Here is a 10,004-nt window from a genome sequence, read left to right as displayed (position 1 = left end):
CTTCATTCTACATGGTTCCTCTGAGTCTATAATACACTACTGTCACCCAAATCTAGTCCTAGGGTTTGCTTTTATGGGAATCCAAAATAAAATAGAAAGTATTCAATAAATACTTGTTGGGTAACTTTTTAAATGGAGTTGTCTGAAAAGAACACACAACAAATAGAACAACAAATAGAGAGAATGCACTAAGACACTGAAAATTTCTGGGCAAACACCCTCTACATCATTTTTTTCCCCTCTCTCACAACCTCTGATATTTAGACTCCTTTTCCTGGGTTGATAAGCAAGACTGTCAATCTTGAACTGTGAAGTCACCTGTTAAAAAAGAAAGGAAAGAGCTTCTTCCTGGTCTCATTCAGTAATATTTCAGGGCTTCTCTCATCAGAGAATTTGTCTTAAATATACTGGGCTGTGTTTTCATTTTCTTGTGTTCTGACCTCATTCAAGACAGGGTTCATGGTCACAATTCTTTGAATAAGATTGCCCATTGGTTTTCTCTTCCTCCTAACTGAATAACTGTTTATTTTTATATGTTTCCTTTTATTCAACTAGTAAGATTTAGGCTTCAATTAGTCAGCCATTATCACAGTAATGTATACTAAACCCCTCAAAAACTCAGTAGCACTTAACAATAAATATTTATTCTTATGGTCATGAGTCTGCTGTTTCACTGTAAAATCAGCTAATCTAGGGTGGACTCAGCTGGGCTCTGCTTTAGTCTGAGTGTTTGGCTGAGCTTGGTTCCTCCCTGTGAGCTGGACTCAGATCTGATCCATGTGTGTTTATCCTGGGCTGAAGGGGAAGTAGTTAACCAAGACATTTAAAGCTTCTGCTTGCCTGCATTGACCAAAGCAGGTCCATGGCCAACCTCAAAATCAAGGGGTGGGAGAATGTACTTGGCTGTAGCAAGGGTGTGGAAGTAAATCTTACCCCATGAGGGCCAGGAATTATAACTAATAACTCAATCTCCCACAGAACCCTGGCTGGGATGATGAATGAATGGTCTTGTTTGGCGGTTCTCAAATTGTGATCTGGAAACCTGTGGGAGTCCCTGAGATCTTTTAAGCAGTCTGCAAGGTTGACACTATGTTCATAATAATAATAATGTGATATTATCTGACTAATTTACTCGTATTTTTTCATGAGTGTGCAGTGCAATTTTCCAGTGTATGAGATATATAACATGGCAACAGTTTGAATGCGGAAGCAGATAATCCAGCTGTCTTCTGAGGAGGCAGATATGAAGATATTTGCAAAATGTTAAACAATGCTATATTTTCAATAATTCTTTTCAAATATATGGTAATTCTATTTATTTATTTATTTATTTATTTATTTATTTATGTAGGCTCCATGCCCAGTGTAGAGCCCAATATGGGGCTTGAACTCATGACCCTGAGAGCAAGACCTGAGCTGAGATCAAGAGCTGAACACATAACCAACTGAGCCATCCAGGTACCCCAGATGGTAATTTTAAGGAAAAATATATCATAATTACATTAATAGGTAATGACTTTATAATTGACATTTAAATGAATTTGTAAATAAATATTTTTAAAATGTCTTAGTTTTAATTCCAAATATAGTTAAGTATTAAAAGATACAATCTACATAAACAAAAGCTCTTTAGGGTCTTCTATAATATATTTTAATTATTTTCCTATTTTTTTATTGTGGAGAAAAACATATAATATAAAATTTACCATCCCAACCATTTTTAAGTGTGCAGTCGGTAGTATATTTGCATTGTTGTGAAACAGATCTCCAGAACTCTTTTCATGTTGCAAATCTCAAACTCTGTACCCCTTAAACAATATCTCTCCATCTCCCCCTCCCTCACCCCTGGTAACCACCATTCTACTTAGTGTTTCTATGAATTTGACTACTTTAAATACATCTTATAAGGGTAATTACACAGTATTTTTCTTTTTGTGACTCATTCATTTCACTTAGCATAATGTAACATGTGACAGGATTTCTGTCCTTCTTAAAGGCCAAGTAATATTCCAGTGTGCGTGTGTGTGATGCCACATTTTGTTTATCCATTCATCCATCAATGGAAATTTGGGTTGCTTCAACCTCTTGGCCATTGCGAATAGTGTTGCTGCAAAGAGAAGTGTGCAAATATCTCTTTGAGACTGTGCTTTGAATTCTTTTGGTTTATAACCAAAAGTGGAGCTGCTAAATTGTATGGTAGTTCTATTTTTATTTTAATAATGTATTTTTAACTAAGGTTTTTATTTTGAGATAATCATAGATTCATATGCAGTTGTAAGATATAATACAGAGAGATCTATGTACTCTTGGCCTGGTTTTTCCCAATGGTAAAGTTATAGCACTATATCTCAAAAAGGACATTGCCACTGATAGAATTAAGGTACAGAACATTTCCATCAACACAAGGAGCCCTCATGATGCCCTTTTATAGTTACACTGACTTCCTTCCCATCTCCTCATTAACCTTTGCATTGACCTTTCTTTCTGGACTTGAAAAATATTTTGCCACTTTCTTTCGGTCTACATGATTTCTGATGAGAAATCTGCTGTTTTTCAAAATGTTTCCGCCTGTATGTTAGGTGTTATTTCTGTCTTTCTGTTTCAAGATAATTTCTCTGTCTTTAGTTTTCAGAAGTCTTATCATAATGTGTCTTTGATTTCTTTGGGTTTATCATATTTGGGGATTTCTCAGCTTATTGAGTATATAGGTTTATGTCTTTTGGGAAGTTTTTGGCCATTGTTGCAATTACTTTTTCAGCCTTGCCTTCTTTCTCCTCTGTTCAGTTTTTTATTTCAGTTATTGTACCTTTCAGTTCTAACATTTCCACCTGGCTCTTATTTATATCTTCTATACCTTTGGTGAAACTTTCTACTTTTTTCTTTGTAATTACTCATTAAAGCATTTTTATGACTGTTTTAAAATCTTTGTTGAATAATTCTGATATCTCTATAGTCTTAGTGTTTGTATTTGTTGTCTTTTTTATATCCTGTTTGAGATTTTTCTGGGTTTTGGTATGATTTTTTTTTTAACTGAAGCCTGGATATTTTGCTGAGCTTCTGGATCTTATTTAAATCCTCTGTGTTAGCTGACTTTTTTTGACAATGATCTGGCCAGGGAAGAGGCAATACCTCTTTACTATTACCAAGTGAGGGTAGAAGTCCAGCTTCCCCACTTGGCTTTCCTTGACATCTGGAGGGGTTCTCCTCATTATTGCTGGGTGGGGAGTGGAGTTCCAACTCCCCACTAAAACTCCAGTGATATCTGCCTGGCTGGGAGAAGTAGGAATACCTTGCTACCTTTCCTCACAAAGTCTCCACTGACACCATTTTTGTCATGGAGGAATGCTTTGTCACCACTGAGCAGTGATGAAAGTTTTGACTATCCACTAGACTTCTGACACCACCTCACCTGGTTACAGTGTCTTGAGAGTGGAAATCTAGGCTCTCTACTTAACTTTGCTGGCCTAGGTAGGAATAAGGTACAGGTTTTTTTTTCTGTGATGGAGTAGGGCAGTTATTGTCTAAGTTTTCTTTTTACTGGCTGCTCCTTTTCTTTTCCTTTGGCTTGAGAGAGCAGGTTGTCAGAACCTTTTTTCGTTTATGCCTAATGGCATTTCTGGATTTTTGCCTTCTTCAGCTCTAATTCTGGGATAGATGAGGCAAAAGGGAACACAGGGAATGTACCACTATGTTGTTCTTTGGGTCCTGAGTTCCCTAGTTGGTCTGCCTTCTTCTTGCCACCTTTTGGCATCTTTTAGTGTTTATTTTACATATAACATCAGGGTTTTTATTGTACTTATCAAGAGGAATATGGAAAAGTATGCTTACTCAATTTTCCTAGAAGTGAAAGTCTCAATAATTTTTACAAGTACAAAGAATTCCTGAGACCAAAATGTTTGAGAACTGCTGATTATATTCAAAGGTTCTCAGGTTTTAGATTTCATGGATATATAAAACAAAATAAAAGATTTTAAAAGGTATCTCAATAAAGTTGCTTTCTGTTCATTACACCACACAAAATAGTAAAAAAAAAATGGTCTTCTGATAATTTATCACTATTTTTTTCACAAAAGAAATGTATTAACACCACAAATTAAAAAACCAAAATCTCAAAAGTTACAGTCCTTCAAAATGTACAAATATCACATCATTAAATTTTTTCCCTAAACAGTCTTTTTTATTTACCTCAACTCCCTCTGGTCCAGTGAAAACTCAACTTTACATAAGTACCAATAGAGAGACAAGCATGTGGGAGCTCCTGGCAGTGGTGATTTTAAATTCAAACTACCTGGCCCATTGTAAGGAAAATATAAAATTCTGTTAAATGAAATTCTCTCCAGATTCATTATGTGGGTTTTCAGAGAAAGGTATCTTTTTACACTGGAACTATAGAGTCAAGTTGCTTGCTTCATGTAGGACATTGCACTACACATACCCAGGTTCTGGGATAACTGTCCAATATGGTGTTGCAATAAGGTCCATAAGAAGGACAGTAATGGCAGAAGCTTGTTGCTATTTTTGGATAGATGTTTATTATAAGTTTTTTCTTTCTTATGTTTTTCCTCATGTTTTTACCTAGAGGCTGTTGTAATAGGTGTATTTTTAACAAATAAACAAACAAACAAATAAATAAAATATCGGGTCCAATCCAGATAGAATTAAGCTCTGCAGCTGCTCTCCTCTAGACACACTGACAGCATTACTCAGTCTCTGCAGGTTTTATGAACCCAAGAGTTAAGAGAGATGAGGACAGGGCCCTTTGCTCCTCCTGGATTCTCCAGTGGTCAATAGAATATTTCTCCAGGACATAGTACCCAACCAATGAGTCTACAGAAATAGGCTTTGTGAAATAGTGGAGTTTCTCTATGTAAAAAGGAATCACTGAAGTTCCTGTGGCCTTGGTTTACTTCAACAGAATTCTCTCTAGACTGAATCATTCCCCAAAGGGCCATCAAGCCAAGTGCCAATTTATTCTCAAATCCTCAAAGGAAAAGCTTACAGTCGTCAGTGGTATGTCCTTCTCTAGATGGAAATAAGACAGATCTAGCTTTCTCCTGGGCCAGGAATCATTGATTGCAGGGAGAGCAAATGCTCTCACAGTCTAATCAATCTCACAGAGCAGATGGATGTGGCAATTAGTGCAAAAACAATTTTGCCAAGAATATTAACACTTCTTGAGTTTATCAAGAAAGGGTGAAGTTTCTAGTCAATAATTTTCTAAATTTATAGAAGAGTTACTGGTGAGCAACAGGGTGTGGGATATCTAGTCTTGTGCTCTTGCATAGGACAACGAGGTAACTAGTAGAAATGAAAGAATGAGGTTCTTCATACACATCAAGTGAGATCGTGGAGTTGAGAACAAATGAGTTTCTAGTTAATATATGCTCTAACTCTTCTAAAAAATACTGAAATGATTATTTTGTTTTGACACAAGTTATTCAGAAAATTGCTTTAATTCTTTTCCTTTACAAATCTTTTGCACAGTTTAGTGATCTACAACAAAGGTTGACAAACATTTTCTATAAAGGGCCAGAGAGTAAAATATTTTAGGCTTGATGGCCATATGGTCTCTTTCACAGCCACTCTAATTCTACTGTTGTAGCATAAAAGCAGCCACAGAGAATATAAATAAAGGGCATGGCTTTGATTTCCAATAAAACTTTATTTATAAAACAAGACAGATCTGGCCCATGGGCCATAGATTGCAGAACTCTGATCTAGGGCTTTGGTATGGTCATTTGATCCCCTCTAATAGTATCGATAGAATATTTTCCCTTTCTGAAATTAGGGCACTTATTAGAAGCACCAAACTTAAAAAAAGCAGTGTTTCTAGAATGATTAAAAGAGGTCAGTTTGCATGTGGTTTCCAGAATTTCCTTTTCACTCATAATATGGAAATGTGCAGGAAGTATGCTTCCCCTTTGAGTAATCTCACTTGCCAATCAAAGTCTTCCTGTATCTTCCCCAACGTCTTCATCTTTCTCTTCCTGAGTCCCTGTTCTTTCTTCTAGCTCTCTTCTCTTTTTCCCTTAGTTTTATGTTTTTGAACAATCCTCCCTCTACTCCCTTTCCATATTTCAACTTCATTTTGGTCAAGTTGGATTTTGTAGCATAGTCTAACAACTTAATCAAGAATTGAGTGTTAAAGCTATGAACCTTTAATAAGGATAAAGCAGGGAGTGCCAAGGCAAATGAAAGATTTGTTGAGAGATATGTTCACTAGGACCAGTGAAATAAATTCTCAGTGCCTCAGTTTAATATCAGTAATATAATGATAATAATGTATCTACCTTATATGGTTGTTATACAGATTAAGTGAATTTATATTGTCAATGGCTTAAAACAGTGTTAGTATTTAAGTTCAGGAACAAGGTAAAGATGTCTTCTCTCTCTATTTTTATTCAACATTGCCCTGGGTGTTCGAGAAAAGAAAAGAAAAAAAAAAAGAAGGTATTTAGATTGCAAAGAAGATATAAAACTGTCTTTATTTTTATATGACATGATTGTCTCCATAGAAAATGTTGTGGGGGGTGCTTAGGTAGCTCAGTCGGTTAAGCATCTGCCTTGGGCTCAGGTCATGATCTCAGGGTTCTGGGATTGAGCCACGTGTCAGGTTCCCTTCTCAGCGGGGAGTTTGTTTCTCCCTCTGCCCCCCTACCTCAAATAAATAAATAAAAAATCTTAAAAAATAAAAAAATAATTAAAAAAAAGAAAATGTGATAGAATCTACAAAAAAGCTACCAGAACTATTAAATGAGTGTAGGCTAGGTTGCAGGATAAAAGATCAACATACAAAAAAAAAAAAAATTGGGGTGCCTGGGTGGCTCAGTCATTAAGTGTCTGCCTTTGGCTCAGGTCATGGTCCCAGGGTCCTGGGATCGAGCCCCCGCATCGGGCTCCCTGATGAGCAGGGAGCCTGCTTCTCCCTCTCCCACTCCCCCTGCTTGTGTTCCCTCTCTGTGTGTCTCTCTCTGTCAAATAAATAAATAAAATCTTTAAAAAGATTCAATTCTGTTTCTATATTCTAGGAACAAACAGTTGGAAATCAAAAATTCTAAAAATATGTGTAATGGAGTAAAAAATATGAAATAGGGTCGCCTGGGTGGCTCAGTCGGTGAAGCGGCTGCCTTTGGCTCAGGTCATGATCCCAGGGCCCTGGGATCGAGCCCCGCATCGGGCTCCCTGCTCAATGGGGAGCCTGCTCTTCCCTCTCCCTCTGCTGCTGCCCCTGCTTGTTCTCTCTCTCTCTCTCTGTCAAATAAATAAAATCTTAAAAAAAAGAAATAATTTAGGGATAAATGTGATAAAGGTATGCTAGAACTGTACATTAAACACCATAAAACACTGCTGAGAGAAATGAAAGAAGACCTAAGTAAATGAAGAGATATATCATGTTCATGGATCTGAAGATTCAATATTGTTAAAAGGCCAATTCTCCTCCAAAATGATCTACAGAGTTGAAGCAATCTCAATCAAAATTGAGCAGATGTTTTTTTGTGGAAATTGACAAGCTGAACCTAGAATTCACAGGTAGATGAAAAGACCCAGAATCACCAAAACAACTTTTAAGAATAATAAAATTTGAAGACTTTAGATTACTTAGATTACTTGGCTTTAGGACATCTAGAGCTATAGTAATCAAGACAGCATTAGTCTTGGTGGAAACGTTGATAAAGAGCAAAAAATAAATAAAATAGAAATTCAGAAGTGATACACACAGGTATAGTCAATTGATTTAAAAAAAATTTTTTTTGGTCAATTGATTTTTGAGAAAAATGCAAATGCAGTTAAGCGGAGAAAGAACAGTCTTTTAAACAAATGGTACTGGAACAATTGGAAATGTATATGCAAAAAAAAATTTAAAAAGGAAGAAAAAGAAAAGAAAAGAAAAAAATTTTGACCCATACCTTGATACTTTGTATCATATATAAAAATTACCTCAAAATAGATCATGGATTTGTGACCTTGGATTGGGCAAATATTACTTATATATAACACTAAAAGCAAGACGTTTAAAGGCAAAAACAAAATTGTTAAATTGGACTTCACCAAAAAACTTCTTTCTGTTCTCCAGAGAACATTGTTAAAGGAATGAAAATGTAAGCCATGGACTGAAAAACTTGCAAATGACGTATCTGACAAAGGACTTATAACCAAAATATATAAAGGACTTTCAAAACTCAATAATAAGAAAACCAATAAAAAAAAAAATGGGTAGGGGCGCCTGGATGGCTCAGTTGGTTAAGTGTCTGCCTTGGGCTCAGGTCATGATCCCAGGGTCCTGGGATCGAGCCCTGTGTCAGGCTCCTGGCTCAGCAGGGATCCTGCTTCTCCCTCTCCCGGCTCCTGCTCTCTCTCGCTCTCTCTCTCTCTCAAATAAATAAATAAATAAAATCTTAAAAAGGAAAAGAAAAACTTTTAAAAAAATGGGTAAAAGTTCAAACACTTCATAAAAGAAGATACATGGATAGCAAATCACATGAAAACATATTCAGAAGGGAAATGCAGTTTATTACAGAAATACCAATAAAAATATGAGTATCACTACACTCCTATTAGAATGTTTACAATTAAAAAGTCTGACCATATGGAGTGTTGGCAAGGAGAAAGCATGAGAACTCCCATGCACTGTTGGTGGGACGGTAGAACAGTACAACCACTTTGGAAAACAGTTTGTCAGATTCTTAAAAAGTTAAATACCTATGGTATGAGAAATTACTTCTAGGAATTTGCCCAAGAGAAACACAAGCATATGTCCATGGAAAGGCACACAGAGAAATGCTCATGGCATCTTTGTAACAGCCCCAAGCTGGAAACAACCCAGATATCCATCAGCCGCATAATCGACAAAACAAATGGCACTATATCCACAAAAGATAGTATTTCTCAATAATAAACGAACTGAACATGGATGAATCTTAAAATAATTATGCTTAGTGAAAGGAGGCAGACAAAAGTGAGTGCTTTCTGAATTATTCTATTTATATAAAATTCTAGAATATACAAACTAAGTTATAGTGACAGAAAGCAGATCAGTGGTGTCATGGGGATGGTGATTAATCAATGAGGATGGGAAGGTGGGAGGGAGGGATTATTACAACAGGGCACAAGGAAACTACTGGGATAATGGATATGTTCATCGTGCTCCCAATTGTGTGGTGGATATATACATACTCATGCATGCATATCTATATGTGTGTGTGTGTGTGTATGCATGTGTGTGAAAACTTACCAAATTGTATGCCTTAAATAGGTGCAGTTTATTGCATGTCAATTTTGGTAGTGTACTCTAACAAACTGTAAATGATCTCATGATATGCATTTCTGTGTCAAGCATACCTTTCAATTTGTGTTATTTTCTATGTAATTTTGGATTGATTTTGTTGTAGTTTTTCTTTTTTTGTCCTATGTTATTGCAGTACATACGGAACTCTTAGCTAATTCTTTTTGTAATAAGATGGGGAATAAAAACACACACAAATGCAAAAATGTCATATTGCAGCAGGACTCTGAGATGCTAAAGGCTAACAAAAGACTCTTTACATGTGTCAGTTTAAAAAGCCCCACTAAAAGGATTGTCCATGGGATATGGGTCTCATTCTGTATTTCTTCTAAGTTGTCTCATCTCATTCATAGACTAACCAAACATATATTTCTGTGTCAGGATTTGACTAATATAAAGACGTGATACTGCATTTACTTGTTCTCGTACGGTTGATTATAACTGTAGTTTAAGCATTATATGAAAACCTGTAGATACTAGAAAATTCTCCTGATGTTAGATGTGGCATCTCATCTCTATATTAATATTTTTTCTTAAATGTTCAGTAGAATAATTTATTTTCAGAATCATTGTGACACATTCTGACATCGGAGTGGCTTGATTTTATTTGATGCATTACTCTTTTTCAAAAATAGGATAAATGCCAAATGCCTCTATGAACTTCAGTGTTTCTAGCACAGGATTATTTATTTTATTTTATTTTATTTTATTTTTTTATTTT

The sequence above is a fragment of the Mirounga leonina genome, unplaced genomic scaffold (assembly GCF_011800145.1).
Source record: "Mirounga leonina isolate KUSES-001 unplaced genomic scaffold, KU_Mleo_1.0 Mir_115, whole genome shotgun sequence".
NCBI classification, from domain to species: domain Eukaryota; kingdom Metazoa; phylum Chordata; class Mammalia; order Carnivora; family Phocidae; genus Mirounga; species Mirounga leonina.
Note: the sequence above shows the minus strand (reverse complement) of the source record.